The sequence below is a fragment of the Chiloscyllium punctatum genome, chromosome 14 (assembly GCF_047496795.1).
Source record: "Chiloscyllium punctatum isolate Juve2018m chromosome 14, sChiPun1.3, whole genome shotgun sequence".
Taxonomy (NCBI): domain Eukaryota; kingdom Metazoa; phylum Chordata; class Chondrichthyes; order Orectolobiformes; family Hemiscylliidae; genus Chiloscyllium; species Chiloscyllium punctatum.
The window spans coordinates 62,902,365-62,921,556 of record NC_092752.1 but is presented as its reverse complement, the minus strand read 5'-3'; the positions used below and the strand labels follow the sequence as shown (position 1 = coordinate 62,921,556).

The 19,192-nt window shown below is 44.1% G+C and overlaps 1 long non-coding RNA gene across 1 annotated transcript in view; it reads left to right on the top strand.

The window, feature by feature from the left end:
- The window catches only part of LOC140485774 (uncharacterized), a 75,497-nt gene that overhangs the window by 5,273 nt on the left and 51,032 nt on the right, over window positions 1–19,192 (top strand). Inside the window, exons 3-4 of the long non-coding RNA XR_011962438.1 lie at window positions 1,708–1,824; window positions 9,079–9,207. This is a non-coding gene — a long non-coding RNA (uncharacterized lncRNA). The remainder of the gene's footprint in view (window positions 1–1,707; window positions 1,825–9,078; window positions 9,208–19,192) is intronic.

The following is a 19,192-nucleotide window of genomic DNA, read 5'->3' as shown; positions in this document are numbered from 1 at the left end:
TTGAAGATTGGTCAGAAAGCAAACTGTTTTGCAGGATTGATAATTCTCATTAACATAGTGGAGCATTAAACCTCTCTCAAAAATCTATGTGAAATTTTAACAAATAGTTGAGATGCAAATCTGATAACGTACATATTTGCACAACTCGAGTAAGAAACCTCTTTTCAAACTCCCAGAACAATTGGTAATTTACATACCTGGCCGGTATGGTTAAATTGAAGCGACCAGTCTATTTACATACTAGATAGCGCCATGACTATAACTCGACAGAGCAATTATTAATGAATAATATTTCCCCCATGATTCTGTGCAGGTATGAATATTCTCTGTAAACTCAATGATAACTTCAGACGCACGCGTAGTTTGCTTTCTATGTGGAGCATGCGCAGTGTCACATTGACCAGGACAGAGAGACATGGAGCTACTTTCTCCGGCAGCGGCTGCGATCGGCTTCAAAGAGCGGAGCTCAGAGCCGGTGTGTGGGAGCCTCGCTGGGAGAAAGGAGCGGAGAGAATTCACAAGTCCCAAGTAAAGGTTAAAAACCCCGAAAAAGACCCTTCAGGCCCGGGTCAGGATGTGGCGGTCTCTGATCAGGGAAACGGCCCAGGATCACGGCCGCCATTTGTTTGAGGGAAGAGGGAGCACGGGTCTGAGGGCCGCCATCTTGAGAAGGTCAAGTTGCAGGAGGGCGGGGCTATTGGGGTCTGTAGAACAATCAGAGGAAAGGGAAGACCCATTGTTGTTGATTAATTCCATGAAGAGAATGTAAGGACTGTAGATGCTGGAGATCAGAGCTGCAAATTTGTTGCTGGAAAAGTGCAGCAGGTCAGGCAGCATCCAAGGTTCAGGATTTCTGAAGAAGGGCTTATGCCCGAAACGTCGATTCTCCTGTTCCTTGGATGCTGCCTGACCTGCTGCGCTTTTCCAGCAATTAATTCCACGAACACAGCTTCACTGGGCGATCCTGCAGGAATATCCTCTCTCAGTCCTGCTGTGATGTTTCACCCCATCAGAACCAGCAGCTCTCCTCCTCTCTCACCTCCCCTTCTGTCCTTCCTTCAGCATCTGTCCCTTGGAACATTGAGCTGCCTGTCCTGTCCCTCCCTCAGCTGTTGTTCTGTAATAACTGTGATATCCCAGACCCATCTTAGATTACTTCACTTAAGACTTGAATGCACTCTATGGATATTTCTGAACATCAGCAATTATTTAATACTCACTTATGGGTTTTTAATCTAATCTTTTTTGAAACATTTAATTCACATCCCAACATTTGAAATGGTGGGATTTGAACCTGTGTCCAGAGAACATTTGCTGAGTTTCTGGATTAATTATCTCACAATAATGCCATTAGGCCGTCATTCCGCCTGCTCACAGGTTGCACATTCCACTGCAACATGAATCAAAACCCTTTCTTCCTGCACAATTGTTTGATCCTGCACTCTGGTGATATGACTCAGTATCTCTCCATGTGGTATCCCTCACTGTGTGGGTCTAATTGCTGCTTCTGTCAGCGCCTCTCACTTTTGCAGCTACTCCAGATCCTGAGCCAACAGAATTCTTCACTCCAGATAGATAAGGCAGCACAGGCCAGGATTGGAGACTGGGATTTTCCAGATCTCTGTGGGGCTCAATGCCATTCTACATGTGTAACCCTCACAGCATCAGTCTAATTTCGTATTCTGCCTATTTCTCTGTGTTCTACAGGTACTCAGGGAGTTCATGACTCAATAGACTTGCCAACTGCTGGTTGGGAAGATGGTTGGTTTGCCAGAGAGACAAAGGTCAGGGAGGTTGGTAGCCTTCAATAAATCCTGCCGCCAGGTAAGATCTTTCCAGGGCACGGAGCAGAGAGCAATGAGAGGGCTCCAAACATCAGCTAATAAGACATGACATAAATATAGTACTGGAGGGTGAGTACAGTCCAGACCCACACCAGGCTCAGTCACCACCTTTACTTTAAGGTTTGGTTTTGTACTGAGACAGCATCAAGAGTTCCCAATTTTCAATCCAGGCATGTGCTGTCTTGGTGGGCATCAGGACAACAGAGGGGAACGCAGGCCTCCCACGTGATGGTGTTAATGCTTCCTGGGATCTTCCTGTTCCCTATTCCCTCTCCAACACTGTTTCTATGGATTGTCTTGTGGACCAGTGTCTTCAATCATTCCAGCTCCTATAACAGTTCCTATATCTATCTTCTCCTCCCCCTCACCAATTATTTCACATATTTGAAACCTCCAGTCCAGATGACCATCCGTATCGCTGTAACTTGCTTCAGTCTCTACAACATGCCTTGTCTCGATAGTCTCCTCCTCCAACACCTGGAGACATCGGGTCTGTTTCTGTGCTGCATGACTCTTCGGCTGAGGTTTCCAAAATGGAATGAGTCACATTTGCCTATGTTTGGCCCATAGCCCTTGAAATCTTCTACTCTCCATGTACCTGCCCAAGTATCTTTTCCATGTTGTAATTGTACTTGTTTTTACCATTTCCTCTGGCAGCTCATTCCATCTATGCACCATCCTCTGTGGAAAATATTGCCCCACAGCTCCCTCTTTAAATACTTGCTCTGTCACCTCACGTTTATGCCTCTAGCTTTGGACTCACCTCCCCTTGGCAATTCACCTTACTTAGGCCCTACATGGTTTCATAAACCTTTATAAAGTCACCCCATGGCCTCCTCTGCCCAGGAGAAATATTGACGACAATGTTACAAATATCTCCAACTCATGTACTCATTGCTCTGACCAATGAAGACAAGTGTGCCAAATGCTGATTTCCCCACCACTCTGTCCACCTGTGATGCCACTTCCAAATAACCATGTTACTGCACCCCTTGGTCTCTCCCTGTTTGACACCACAGTCCAGGGCCCGACCATTAACTGTATTAGTCCTCCCTGGTTTGACTGAACTAAATCCAGCACCTGAATTAAATTCCATCTTTCATTCCTTGGCCCACTGGCCCAGTTGATTAACATCCCCTTCGATAACTATATTCCCTGCCCACTCTTCCACTAATCTTGGTATCCATAAACATACTAACAGAGACTGCTATATTTTCACTCAGATTGTTTATGTAAATGGTGCACCAATCCTGAAAGCAGACTGCTGGTCAGAGGCCTCCAGTCTGAACAACAACCCTCTCCCACCTCCCTCTGTCTCCCACTGTTATCCCATTGTGTATCCAGTTGGTGAGCTCTCCCTGATCCCTTGTGATCTACCCTTACTTACCAATGTGTCATGCAACACCTTGACGTCTGTTACTCTGCTTTCGTCTTCTTGGTCACATCTTGAACAAACTCCAATCAAGTTTGTGAGACATGTTTTCTCACGCGCAAAGCCATGCTGGCTGGCTGTAATCAGTCCTTATCTTTCCCATTGCAAGTAAGTCATACCTCTCAGAATGACCTTCAACAACTGACCCACCCTGATGTCTGGCTCACCAGTCTGTACACCCCTGGCTTTCTCTTGCATCATTCCTTAATTAATGGCACAATATTATAATCACAGTCAGACAGTCATACCGCACTGTTGGTTAGTGCTAACCATACTCTAAAACTGATCTCGTCCCACCTGCCTGTTCCTGGATCATATCCCTTCAAACCTTTCCTATTCCTGGAGTAATCCAAATGTCTTTTAAACATTGTAATTGTTCCCATGTTCACCCCTTCCTTGGGAAGTTCATTCCACACACAACCCACCCTCTGTGTAACAAAGTGCCTCTCGTGTCATTTTTTTATCTCTCTCTTCTAAACTTAAAAATGTACTGCCTTGTCTTGAAACTCCCCTGTCCATGGGAAAAGACAACTCCCATTAACTCTATCTATCCACCTCATGACTTTATAAACTTCTGTGAGGTCATCTGACAACATTCAGGTTTCAGTGAAAGAATGTGTTGCTGGAAAAGCGCAGCAGGTCAGGCAGCATCCAAGGAACAGGAGAATCGACGTTTCGGGCATCAGCTCTTCTTCAGGCTGATGCCCGAAACATCGATTCTCCTGTTACTTGGGTGCTGCCTGACCTGCTGCGCTTTTCCAGCAACACATTTTCAGCTCTGATCTCCAGCATCTGCAGTCCTCACTTTCTCCTCAATGAAAAAATACCAATCTCTCCAGGTTTTCTTTATAACTGTAACCTTCCATACCCATCCACATCCCAGTAAATCTCGTCTGAACCCTCTCCAGCTTAATAATTTCCTTCCGATATCCTGGGCGACCAGAACTGAACACTATTCCAGAAGAGGTCTCAGCAATGGCCTGTATAATCTCAATGTGACTTCCCAACTCCGATATCCAAAGGACTGAGCAATGAAAGGAAGTGTGGCAAGCACCTTTTTTTCACCATCCTGTCTCTCCATGTTGCAAGCTTCAAAGTTCTACGTCACACTACCGAGGGTCCGATCATTAATTGTATAAGTCCTGCCTGTGTTTGTTGCACCAAATGCCTTACCTCACATTTATTCAGATTGAACTCCATCTACTATTTTTCAGCCATTCACACATTTCATCAGGATCCCTTTGTAATCTCAGAAAACCTTCTTCACTGTCCACAATGCCAAGCTCCAGTCTAACAGCCTATCACACATAGCTCTCTATGGTACAAACATCTCTGCTAGGGCCCCTACAATTTCTTCACCAGCTTTCCACAATGTCCTCATATACATTTGATCAGGTCCTGGGGATTTATCTACCTTTGTGTATTAAAACCTCCAGCACCTCCTTTTCTATAATGTGGAAACATTCAGGACATTGAGTCACAGAGATGTACAGAACAGAAGTAGATCATTCAGACCAACTCCTGCATGACGTTTCCAGTCACATTTGCCACAATTTTGCCAATATCCCTCTGAACCCTTCCTATTCATATACCCATCCACATGCCTTTTAAATGTATTTCTATCAGCCTCCACTATTTCCTCTGGCAGCTTATTCCATACACTCTGCAGGAACCAGTTGTCCTTTAGGTCCCTTTGAAAATTTCCCCTCGAACTTTAAAGCTATGGCCTGTCAGTTTGTAATCCCCCCAACCTGGGGAAAAGACCTTGTCTATTCACCCTATCGATGACCACCATGATTTTAAACTCCTTTATCAGGTAACTCCTCAGCCTCCCATGTTCAAGTGAATTCAGCCCCAGCTTATTCAGCTTTTTCCTGCAGCACAAACACTACAACCCTGGCAAATCCTTGGTCATCTGAACCCTTTCATGTTCCACAACATCCACAGCATTGAGACCAGAACTGCACATAGCATTCCAATAGTAGTCAGGACAAACACTGTTTAGTTCCCTGAGCCCCCCAGTCTTTATCCACATTAAGTTCCAAAGTGAAATATTTGTTTTGGATCTTGTAGTTTCACACATCGTTGCCTTCATTGATCATTAAGGAGACCGGATTTGTCCCGAGCTCTTCTTTTGCTCTTAATACACTTGTAGAGTCTCTTTGGATTCTCCTTAACTTTCTCTGCCAAAACGATCTCGTGTCCCCTTTTTACATTCCTGATTTCCATCCTAAATGTATTTCTACAGCCCTGATGCTCCTGAAGGGATTCCCTTGAGTCAGCCAGTTATATCCTACATGTGCCCCCTTTCTTCTTGACTGGAGACTCGAATCTCAGCCAGTGTTTCCTAATTCAGTCAACATTGAGCTTCACACTAACAGGAATAGGCTGGCGCTGAACACTCCTTTTATCTTGGTTTTAAAATATTCCTACTTGCCAGACTTCCCTTTACCTGCAAATAACCTCCCCAGATCTACTTTAAAAATTCATGACTATCTTGCTCCATTGTATAACTTTGAACTTGTGGACCAGGCCTGTCCTTTTCCATCGCTATTTTCAAACTAATACAAATCTGGTGACTTTCCAAAGTGCGTCCCTGCTAACACCTCAGTCCTGTTCCCTACCTTGTTTCCCAAGTGGAGTTCAGGTTTAGCCCCATTCTCCAGTTAGGTCATTTACATAATGACTGGGAGTTTCTGGAACACTTAACAAATTCGTTCCATCCAACTGCTTAACACAGTAGCAATCCCAGTCCAGGTTTGGAAAGGTTAAAATCCCCTACCATTACGACACTATCGTTCTAACAGATATCTGAGATCTCCTGACATATTTGCTCCTTCATCTCCCATTGCCTATCGCTGTAGTACAATCGTAGCAAACTGATGACCAATTTTTATTTCTCGGTTCCACTGTGATGTTTTCCCCCAATTCTGTTTTCAGGCCATTTATATATTGATTGCAAGTTTACTGGAAATCAATTAACAAATTCCTCCCTTGCAAACGCTGAACACTGGCAGTCCTGGTCTAAGATGGAAAGTTAAAAAAAACATCTACCATAACAGCCCTATTATAATGATTGACATTTGAGATCTCCTGACATATTTGTTCCTCAGTCTGCCACTTGTTATTAGGGATTAGTAGGACAATCAAATCGAAGTGATGACCCATTCCTATTTCTCAGTTCCACTAACATAGCTTCGCTGGGTGATCCAACAGGAATATCCTCTCTAAGTGCTGCTGGGATGAGTCATGCAATCAAAACGCATCACCACACATCCTGTCTTGCCTCCCCTTCGATGATTCCTGCAGTCCCTCTACCTTGAAACAATGAACTGCCAGTCCTGCCCCTCCCTCAGCTGTGTTGCTGTAATAACTATAATCTCCCAGTCCCATGTTCAAATCCATGTCCTGAGTTCATCTTCCTTAGCTGTCAGGCCCCTTGCAATGAAATAAATGCAGTTTCATCATTAGTTTTCCGCCATTCCCTGGTATGTTCTTTCCTGCCATATCTCTTGGAATGGCTCTGTTTAATTTGTGTACCAGCCTCAATCTTCTTTCTGACCCTTCGACTGTTTAAGATACAACACCATGCCAGATTAGATTATATCCTCGCAAGCAGCTCTACCAATTCGCCCCACCAGGATATGGGACCCCCTCCTGCTCCCAGTTCAGGTGCCTTCCCCACCCGGTCTACCTGTGCTGACACTTTCAGTCATCTTTGGGTTGTCCACTGAGGTCCCTGTGTTCCTCTGCACTCCGCAAGGTCCAAGCATTCATTTTTTCTGTCCTTCGCTTATCGTACCTTCCACAGGGTATGACCTCACATTGATCAGAACTAAACTCTGCTCAGTTTATCATCTGATCGATATCAGACTGCAGCCTGAGACCATGCTCCTCACTGTGGACAACACCCTCACCTTTCATGTCATCTGCAAACCTACCAATGATACCTTCTGCTTTCACATCCGAGATATTAATGTACATAATAACCAGCAATGGTTCCTGTACAGAACCCTGTGGTACACACGCTGGGCAAAGTTTTCCAGTCGTGAAATACCTGCTCCACCAATTATGGATCCAATTTTCCAACTTGCCTTGGATTCCATGGGCTCTTTCCTTTTGGACCGGCCTTCCATGTGAGACCTTGTCAAAGACATTAATAAACATCATGTTACCACACCATCTGCACTGGCCTCATCAATATCAGAGGACAGTCCTCTACCAAATCCATACAGACAATCCCTAATATATTCCTGTCCTTTCGAATGTTGATTCATCGTGTCCCTCACAATTGTTTTCCAATATTTTCCCTCTCCCTGCTGTCAGACTATCTTCTCTGTAATTACCTGGTCTATCACTGCTGCTCTTGAACAAATGAACCACATTAGCGATCCTCCAGTCAGTCAGCACTTCACCTGTGGCCAGTAAAGTTTTAAATATATCCGCCAGGGCCCCAGCAATCTCCTCTCTTACTTCCCATAACTGCCTGGGATATATTTTATTGTTACTGGGAATTTCTCCACCTTTTTGCCTGTGAATACATTTAACGCCTCCTTCTCATTGATCATAAGATGTTCCAGAGCCTCACCATCCCAACTGAAATCCCTACAATGCCTTTCTCCAGTGTGAGTACAGTTGGGAAGTATTCATTGAAGACCTCACCTGCTTCCTCTGGCTCCATGCACAGATTGTCCCTTTGGATTCTAACAGGCCCCACTGCTTAGTTGGGGATCCTTTTCCTCGAACTGTACTTATTAAATATCTTGTGGCTTATCCTTAACATTATCTGCTAAGGGTATTTTGTGACCATTGTCTGCCCGTTTATTTTTAAGGAACCCCCACCCCCCGCGCTTTCTATCTAACGCCTTTGTTACCCAATATTATTAGCGTTGTCCATTTTGCCTGAGTTTCCATAAGGTTGTAAACCATTGAATATTTATGTTCCACATTTTGTTTACCCTGTAACCACATCTCTCTGGTATCTAAATCTCTTTCAGCTGTGTCACAAATCCAGCTAACTTATTGAAGATACTTTGTATATGCGGAAAAAAAAGTTTCAGTACTCTTTTCCACAATTTCCTATCACAATCCAATTCGTTAATGTAGAGTTTTAGTTAAACTCTGGCCCAGCCTGTTCCTTTCTGCTTGTCTTCAGCCACATCCCCATGCTGTTCTGATGGATCACCTTTTTCTATTTGGATTTGGAAAACACTTTGCTGTGGATATGTCGTGCAGACCATGTGAGGATGGGCAGATGTCATTCTCGAAAGGACAAGTGTTTGGGATTTTTTGTACATCAGCAATGGTTTCATACATATGTATGGATGGTTAATTATAATATTTGAATTTATTGATTTCAAATTCCACCACTTCAGATGGTGGGATTCAAACCTGTCTCCCCTGAACATTAGCTGAGGTTTTGGATACATGCTCTAGCAACAATACCACGAGGCCATCACTTCACCTGCTCGCACGTTGCTCATGCCTGAGCACTGATACCAGGGCATCATGAAGCTAAACATCTTCTTCTGTCACAATTGTTTGATCCTGACACCTTCCTGAACTCTGGTGATATCACTCAGTCTCTCTCCATGTGGTATCCCTTACTGTGTGGGTCTAATTGCTGCCTCTGTCAGGGTCTCTCACTCTTGCAGCTACTCCAGATCCTGAGCCAACAGAATTCTCCACTCCAGAGAGATGCAACAGCACAGGGACTCTGTGGGACTCAGTGCCATTCTACATGTGTAACCTTCACTACATCAGTGTAATTTTCCATTCTGTCTATTTGTCTGTCTCCTGTAGGTACTCAGGGAGATTCAATAGACTTCCCAGCTGCTGGGTGTTTCATCCATCACCACATTGAAGATGGCTGGTCAGCCAGAGAGACAAAGTGCAGGGAGATCTAGAGCCTTCAATAAATCCTGCAGTGAGGTAAGATCACTCACAGTGCACAGAGCAGACAGCAATGTGAGGGATCCAAACATCAGCTAACAGGACATGACGTAGATACAGTGCTGGAGGGGGAGCACAGTACAGACACAACTCTGGCTCAATTACCACGTCAACTTTAACTTACGTTGTACTGAGACAACGTAGAGAGTTCACAGTTATCAATCCAGGCCTGTGGTCTCTTAGTGAGCATCAGTACAACAAAGGGGAAAGCAGGCCTCCCACGAGAGGGTGAGAATGCTGCCTGAGATCTTTCTGTTCTGTGTACCTTCTCCAACACTGTACCAAAGGTATGTCTTGTGGATCAGTGTCTTCAATAATTTTTAACTCCTATAACAGTTCCTATCTCCGTAACTTCCTTCTTTCCATATAGGCCCTCCGCATATTTGAAATGGACCGCATTGCAGACTACCATCCCTATCACTATACCTTGCTTCAGTGTCTACAACATGCCTTATCTCCGTATTCTCCACCTCTTTAACTGGGTACAGGGTCATGCTGCATGAAAACAGAACCTTCAGTCCAAGTCATCAATGCTGACTATTTTCCCCAAACCTGAACGAGTCGCATTTGCCTGTGTTTGACCCATATCCCTTCAAACCTTCCCCTCTCCATGTGCCTGCCTAAATTTCTTTTCCAAGTTGTAATTGTTCTTGTTTCTCCCATGTGCCCCTGGCAGTTCGTTCCGTCTATGCACCATCCTCTGTGGATGTTGCCCCTCAGTTCCCTCTTTAAATCTTTGTTCTCTCGCCTCACGTTTATACCCTCTAGTTTTGGACTCACTTACCCTTGGCTATTCACCATTCTTACTCTCCGTATGGTTTTATAAACCTTTATAAGGTCACCCCTTATAAGCCTCCTCTGTCCAAGGGAAATATAGAAGACAATGTTACAAATATCTCCAACTCCTGTATCAAAGTGCTGGCCAATGACAGCAAGTGTGCCAAGTACCGCTTTCCCCACCCTGTCCACCTGTGATGCTACTTCCAAAGAACAATGTAACTGCACCTCTTGGTCTCTCTCTGTTCGACAACACTACCCAGGGCTGTACCATTACCTGTGTTCATCCAAAACTCAACACCTGAATTAAAATCCATCTTTCATGCCTTGGCCCACTGGCCCAGTTGGTCGAGATCCCCTTTGATAACCGTATTGACTGCCCACTACACCATTCATTTGATCATCCACAAAATTACTAACAATGACTCCAATATTCTCAACCAAATCGTTTATGTAGATGATGCACATCAGTGTCCCATCCCTGATCCTTGTAGCACACCGCTGGTCACAGGCCTCCAATCTGAACAACAACCCTCTCCCACCAACCCCTGTCTCCTACTGTCAAGCCAATTTTGTGTCCAGTTGACTAGCTCTCCCTGATCACATGTGATCTAATCTTATGAACCAGTATATCATGCTAAATGCAAAGTTTATGAAGGTTTATGGAGGTTTGTTGCTCAGATTGAGGTTTAGGATGTAGGTTTGCTCTCTGAGCTGTTGGTTTGATATCCAGACGTAGCGTTGCCTGGGCACGGTAACATCATCAGTGGCAACCTCCAAGTGAAGCAAAGATGTTGTCTCCTGCTTTCTATTTATATCTTTATCCTGGATGGGGTTCCTGGGGTTCACCACAAACCCCAGGAACCCCATCCAGGAGAAAGATATAGAAAGCAGGAGACAACAGCTTCGCTTCACTTGGAGGTCGCCACTGATGATGTTACCGAGCCAGGTAACGAAACATCTGGATATCAAACCTACAGCTCAGCGAGCAAACCTACACCCTAAATCATGCTAAATCCCGTCAAAGGCCCTGCTGACGTTGGTGTAGACAATGTCTGGTCACCAATTCAACACAAGCCATCAAGTTCGTGAGACTTGACTTTGTATGCTGACTATCTTTCATCAATCCTTGCCTTTACAAACGAATGTAACTCCAGTCTGGCATAATCACTTTCACAACTAACCCACCACTGACGTTGGGATAATTGGTTTTCAGTTCCCTGGCTTTCTCTTGCAGCCTTTCTTAAATAATGGATCAAAACCATAGTGTTGTCAGAGCTGTACAGCATGGAAACTGACCCTTCAGTTGACACCAACCATAATTCCAAACTAAACTCGTCCCAGCTGCCTGTTGCTGGCCTATATCCCTCCAACCCTTTCCTATTCATGTACTTAACTAAATGTTGTAATTGTACCGACATCCACCTCAGGAAGTTCATTCCACACCCAAACCACCCTCTGTGTAACAATTTGCCCCTTATATCCTTTTTTTTGAACATATCTCTCCTCTAACCTGAAAAATGTGGCCCCTCCACTTGAGACTCCGTCACCCAAAGGAAAAGGCAGCTACCACTGACTCTATCTATACCCCAACTTTTTTTCTTAAACTTCTATAAGGTCACCTCTCAACCTCCCGGCTCCAGTCAAAAGTAACTCTGCATATCCAGCCATTTTTCAGAACTCAAGCCTTTCATACCCAGCAACGTCTTGGTAAATCTCTTCTGAACACCCTTCGGGTTAATAATATCCTCCCTATAACCGGGCGACCAGAACTGGATGGAGTATTGCAGAACAGGCCTCACAAATGTCTGCACAATCTCAAGATGACGTCCAAAATCCTGTATTCAATGGACTGAGCAATAGTCAGGCATGCAAAGCACTGTCTTATCCATCCTGTGATGCAAGCTTCAAGAATTATGTACCTGAACCCGGAGGTCCCTCTGCTCTAAAACACTAACCAAGGCCTGAACATTAATTGTATAAGCTCTACCCTTGTTTGTTTTACCAAATGCATTACCTCACATTTATTCAGATTGAATTCCATCTGTGGTTTTTCAGCCCATTCACCCAAATCATCAAGATCCCTTTGGAATCTTAGAAATCCACTATGCCACCTTCCAGCCTTCCAGCTGATTACACATGGCTGTCAATGGTACAAATACCCTTGCTAGTAGCTCCACAATTTCTTCCCTAGCATCCCACAATGTCCTGTGATACACTTAATCAGGTCCTGGGGCTTTCTATTCCTTTGTGTTTTAAAACCTCCAGCACCACCTCTTCTATAACGTGCACTCTTTTAAAGTAATAGAGGAGTACAGCATGGAAACAGAGCCTTCAGTCCAACTCATCCATGCTGACTAGAAGATGTAAATAAATTCATCCCGTTTACCAGCATTTGTCCCATGTACCGCTAAACTCTGACTATCCATATATCCATCCAAATACCTTTTAAATGTTGTTTTGTATCCGTCTCCATTACATTCTCTCTCAGCTTATTCCATTCACACATCACCATGTGCGTGAAAAAGTTGTCCCTTCAGTCCCTTTTTTAAACCTTTCCCCTTCAACCTTAAACCTATGCTCTCTAGGTTTGGAGTCTCGAACCCCGGGAAAAGACCTTGACTGTTTACCCTATCCATGCCCCTCATGTTTATATAAACCTCTGTCAGGTCACCCCTCAGTCTCTGATGCTCCAGGGAAAATAACCCCAGCTTATTCAGCAACAATCCTTGCAACATCTTGTTAATCTTTTCTGAACACTTTCAAGTTTCACAACATCCTTCCTATAGCAGGGAGACTGGAATTGCAGAGAACTCCAATTGTGGTCTTACGTATTGCTCTTGTTCTCTGCGTTCCCCAGTCTTTGTCCATAGTAAGTTCTGGAGGGAAAAAATTGTTTAGGGTCTTAGCCATACCTGCTAATGAAAGCCAATACACCATACGCCTTCTTAACACCCTCTCAACTTGGGTGGTAACTTCAGGGACACAGGATCACTCTGTTCGTGCACACTGCTAAGGTTCCTGCCTTTAACCATGTAAACTTTTTCTGCAGATTCTTCCAATCTGAAACCATCTCTATCTTTGTAAATTGCTACAGTCCATATAACACTCATAAACTGTGAAATCTCCTCAAGTCCCAATATTCCTAATGCCTGCGAAATCCTCCAATCCTGAGATCCCTCCCTAACGCTGTAAATGCCACCATCCTCCAGTGCCTTTCTGGGGAACATTGCAGAGGAAGGAAGAGTTGTAGAGACCAGGCCATGTTACGGAGTTAGGAAGGGCTGCAGACCCTGGAGGATGGTACTAATGTAGGAAGGAACGTGGATCCTGCAGGAGGTTAGACTGTGTGGGATTCATAGAGCCTGCAGGATGGGACCAAGAATGGGTTGTGGACCCTGAAGGATGTTACGATTTGAACCACAGATCATCTTTGATTGGACCATTCAGCTGATCTTAGAGTCAAAGAGATGTACAGCATGGAATCAGACCTTTCGGTCTAACCTGTCCATGCCAACCCAATCCAGTCCCACCTACCAGCATCTGGCCCATATTCTTGCAAACCCTTCCTATTCATATACCCATCCAGATAGCTTTGTACCAGCCTCCACCACTTACTCTGGCAGCTCATTCCATGCACGTACTACCCTCTGCGTGAAAAAAAATGCCCCTTAAGTCTCTTTTATACCTCTCTCCTCTAACCATAAACCTGTGTCCTCCAGTTCTGGACTCCCATTCCCGTGGGTGAAGACTTTGTCTCTTTAGCCTCTCCATGCCCCTCATGATTTTATAAAGCTCTATATGGTCGTCCTTAATGATTATATAAACCTTGATAAGGCCACCCCTCAGCATTCGATGCTCCAGGGAAAACAGCCCCAGCCTATTCAACTTCTCTATAGCACAAACCCTCCAATCCTGGCAACATCCTTGTAAATCTTTTCTGAACCCTTTCAAGTTTCACAACATCCTTCTGATAGGAAGGTGACCAGAATTGCACACAGTATTCCAAAAGTGACCTAACCAATGTCCTGTACAGCCACAACATGACCTCACAACTCCTGTACTCAATATTCTGACCAATAAAAGAAAGCATACCAAATGCCACCTTCACTATCCTACCTACCTGCGACTCTGCTTTCAAGAGCTATGAACCTGCACTCCAATATCTCTATGTTCAGCAACACTCCGTCAAAACTTACCATTAAGTGTATAAGTCCAGCAAAGATTTGCTTTCACAAAATGCAGCACCTCGCATTTATCTGAATTAATATCCATCTGCCACTTCTCAGTGCATTGGCCCATCTGATCAACATTCCATTGTAATTGGAAGTAACCTCTTTCGCTGGCCACTACACCGACAATTTTGTTGTCATCTGCAAACTTACTAACTATCCCTCTTATGCTCACGTCCAGATCATTGATCGAAACAATGCAGAATATTGGACCCAGCACCGATCCTTGTGGCACTCCACTAGTCACAGGCCTCCAGTTTGCAAACCAACCCTCCACCACCACTCTTTGTCTTCTACCTTTAATGCAGTTCTTTACCAATTGGCTAGATCTCCCTGTATTCTGTGAGATCTAACCTTGCTAACCAGTCTCCAATGGGGAACCTTGTTGAACGCCTTATTGAAGTCCATATAGATCACATCCACTGCTCTGCCCTCATCAATCTTCTCTGTTACTTCTTCAAAAAACTCAATCAAGTTTGTGAGTCATGATTTCTGACTCAAAAAGAAGTGTTGACTATCCCTAATCAGTCCTTGCCTTTCCAAATACATGTACATCCTGTCCCTCACGATTCCCTCCAACAACGTACACACCGATGTCAGGCTCACCAGTCTATAGTTCCATGGCTTTCCCTTACTGCCTTTTTAAAATAGTAGCAACACGATAGCCAACCTCCAGTCTTCTGGCTCTGATGTCCTGTTTCTAGAGATCTTTACTGGAATGGTGAGCACAGCTTAAGATTGCCAGGCTGGAAGATGTGAATTCAGGTGTGAATCTATTTGCCCATTCTCTCTGTGTGCCTGAAACTGACCTGGTGGTGCTCTGGTAAAAAGCACTCTCCGTGCATCTTGTAACAAACAGATCTCCAGGACTGACCAGAGCTCACCTCATCAAAGCCTTCATTTAGAATGTTCTTTATTTTAATATTATTAAATGGCAGTTTTATGAGATGCAGGAATTGAGGAGTTGTCATTTTTAAAAGAATGAAACTTTTGTCATTGACCCTGACCCATGCAATGGGGATTTGTGGATTCTGTTGTTCTCTACAGACTGTCACTCAGAAGGTTGTATCACCGGAGAATCTGAGTGCAGATAGTCTTTGCTTGGTAGAGTGTGAATTTACCAGTTTATTTCGGCTCAGACACAGTGTTTCTGGAGAATGTATAACTATGTAAATACCTCACCGACAGGTTCAGGGGTGAGTGCACTGGGCCCTGAGCACAAGCAGCTGGGAAACCTCATGCCGATTGTATGTGGCAAAAGTGAGAATTTCAGATGCTGGAGATCAGAGTCGCGATTAGAGTGGTGTTGGAAAAGCACAGCAGATCAGGCAGCATCTGAGGAGCGGGAAAATCGATGTTTTGCCTGATGTTGATGTTCCCACTCCTCGAATGCTGCCTGACCTGCTGTGCTTTTCCAGCACCACTCTAATCTAGACTCTGTTTGTATGTGGGGCTTGGCACAGACTGGGTGAGAGCAGCTCCCTGAGCAAATGACAGGTATGGAGCTTGGGTTCCTCCTGCTGTGTTTGACCGAGTGCCATATCGTTATCTCCCTCTCATGAGTGAGCATGTCATGTTCTCTAGTCCTGACAGTGTCCACTCCCTGTAAACCTTTCCAGCTGTTGAACATCTTCCTTCTCTCTCACTCCCACCAGCCCTTCCAACCTGGCCTGGGTTTTGTATCTCCTGCAATCCTAAATGACCAATATTATCGCATTGCTTTCCTTTGAGCTGTGTGGGAACAAACCTGAAGTAGGTTTGGGCCATTGGAAGAAAAAGACAACTCCCCCTTCTCCACCTTTGTCAAACAAAGTGTGCTTTTTTGTCTCTATCCCATAAGTGTAAGGAACCATCCTTTCAGCATCCACCCTGTCCATTCCCATGAGGATCTGTACATTTAAATGAGGACAACTGTCCTCCTGATGACTATCAGTGGCAAAGCACCGAAGTGACATGTTTATGTTCCTCGATTTTCTGCAACTGCTTCCTTTTGCTCGAACCCTCCATCATTCTGAAACCTTCCCCAGCCTGGACAGTGCTCCAAACCACTAATTACTGAGAATGCTCCAACCTCTGTAAACTCTTCACACCCCTACAATCCTCCTTGTCATGTGAACCCCTCCAGCTTCTACAGTCCTTCTAAACTATTGCATCTCCTACAACCCTCACCATCTCTGTATGCTCCAGTCACTAAATTTCTCCATGCATCTGTAAATCCCCCCAGTCCCTCCAGCCCCTTCAAATCTGCCTATCTCTCCAAGGTCCTGCAGTTCCACAACCCATCCCTCTACATGGAACTTCCACCAGAGATCACGAGCCTCCAGATCTCTGTAATCCCCTGTGGTTCTCTCTATTTCTGTTCCCACCTTCGGTACCGACAACCCGACTTCCATATAGAACATCATCAAGTCCCTACAATCCTCCAGAATGGTGTAACCACCAAAAGACCTTACAATTCTATCTCGATCACTGACTGCCTGCAGTGATTTGAAACTTCAGCAATTAGAGTCAGAGAATCATAGAGATGTAAAGCATGGAAACAGACCCTCCAGTCCAACTTGTCCATGCCAATCCAGTCGCGCCAATCCAGTTGCACCAATCAGCACCTGGCCCATCTCCCTCTCAACCCCTCCTATTCATATATCCATCCAGATGCCTTTCAACTGTTGCAGTTGTCCCAGCCTCCTCCACTTCCTCTGGCAGCTCATTCCAAACGTGTACCACCCTCTGTGTGAAATATTTGTCCCTTAGCTCTCTTTCATATATTTCCCCTCTCGCCCTAAACCAATGCACTATAGTTCTGGACTCACTGACCCCAGGGAAAAGACTTTGTCTATTTATCCTATCCATGCCCCTCATAATTTTGTGAACCTCTATAAGGTCTCCCCTCAGCCTCCGATGCCCCAGCCAGTGCAGCCTCTCCCGAAAGCTCAAATCCTCCAACCTTGGCAACATCCTTGTAAATCATTTCTGAACCCTTCAAGTTTCACGACATCCTTCTGATAGGAAGGAGACCAGAATTGCACACAGTATTCCAAAAGTGGCCTAACCAATGTCCTGTACAGCCGCAACATGACATCCCAACTCTTGTACTCAATAATCTGAACAATAAAGGAATGCATACCAAGTGCCTTCTTTGCTATCCTATCTACCTGTGACTCTACTTTCAAGGACCTCTGTAGTTCATTTGAAAAATTGGGTAGACTGATGCAGTGGCCTGAGGTTTTGTGGGTGAAGTTAGTTCAGTCTAAGCTGTTAGGCAGAGCCAGTGAGGTATTTGCAGCGCTGTCTCCTGAGTGGCCAAGAGATTACGCACATGTCGAACAGGCTATTTGATGCACTCACCATGCGCGATGGATCGTGTCCTTTTCGAGTTTTTACGTCGCTCGTCGACGAGTGAATACCCCTATCCAGCGAAACCACAGCCGAATGATGTTAAGGGAACGACAAAATATAATGTAAAGTCAGAACTCAGCAAGGGAAGGGATGAGCTGGGTTAATCAACCGTTAGACATAGTTTACCACTCATCACCTGCTGTGTTGAGCGTGCCCTTTATTATTTTAACACCTATTACCCTCCACCAATTATATAAGTGAACTAAAACCTATAAACTTTATTACTAAGCATTTTGAAATTTAAAAAATTTAAAAAGTTAAAAACATTTAAAAAATTAAAATTAAACACACTAAAATTAGTTAAAAACAAACTATACTAAAATTCTATAGTTAAAATGATTTAAAAAGTTATTAAATTATGTCGTTGGAGAATTTGAGTCCATAAAAATTCGCAGCAGTTCCAAGGTCAGAGATACGACAAGGGTGGTAATGTGTTGGGAGAAGGCTTTAAATTTTGAAATCCCGAGGCTTTTCATTAACTCCTTGTTCTTTTCTAACCACTTTCCTCGGGCACCCAACACAAAACCATAAAAGGAAATATTTCCTCTACCGGTGAGACCCATTATCTCATCCTTTAGGTGTTGATACTTCCTTGTCTTCTCTTCCCATGCTGCTTCCAAGGAGTTGATATGCAGGTCTGTTCTTGTAGTTACATCTACGACTATTATCTGCTAGTCCTTCTTAAAAATTAAATCAGGTATCCATAATTTTCCAGCCGTATCCTTTATCCTCGCTTCAATAAAAATTGTCCACCCATTTTTCCTCACAAGTTTAACTAGCTCTTCTGCAATCCTGTTATGTCTTTTAATCCGCATGTTTTTGACATACGGACACCATCCAGAGATATGAGCCAATGTCTCTGAGGTTCGATTACACCTCCTGCAAGATTTTACATTAAACGGCCTCCCATGCGACAAGGATGCCCTTGTCGGAAACAGATTAGTCCTCAATAATAACGAATTGATCACCTTCGATGTCTTCATATGTTGGATCTTCTTTAACCAATTATTCGAAATACTGTCATTTTTATAATAGTGGGTGCCAGCTCCTTGGCATGGGAGGGCTATCCATCTATCCACTTCTGTTAGTCTCCAGTTACCGTAGTTAACACTACTAAACTCTTCCAGTTCATCATCACTATCCCCTTCGACAGTATTATTTTCTCCCATTTGTTGATTGATATTTGGGTTCCAAATAGACTCCAATCTTTTTACTTTACTTAGTTTTCGCATTTTTTCCGCTACACTTTCCCCCTCGAAATGAAACGAGGCATGTATAATTTCATCTGAGGATTTGTGAAGCGTTCCAAATTTCCTCATGATTGAGATTGGGATGAAGGTTGCCAATCTGTTCAGGGCAAGGCCACCATCACGACATCTAGCGTATAACACGCCATCGGTGATTGATTGCGGGAGATGTAATATTTCTTTAGCAGTATTTTTGATTATATTATCTAGCTTGTTAAGGTAGTTCATGGAAGATTCTGATAAAATTAAGTAATAATACATCCTGGGTATAAAATAAGTTTTTAAAATCTCAAATTTTTGCACTGGTTTTAG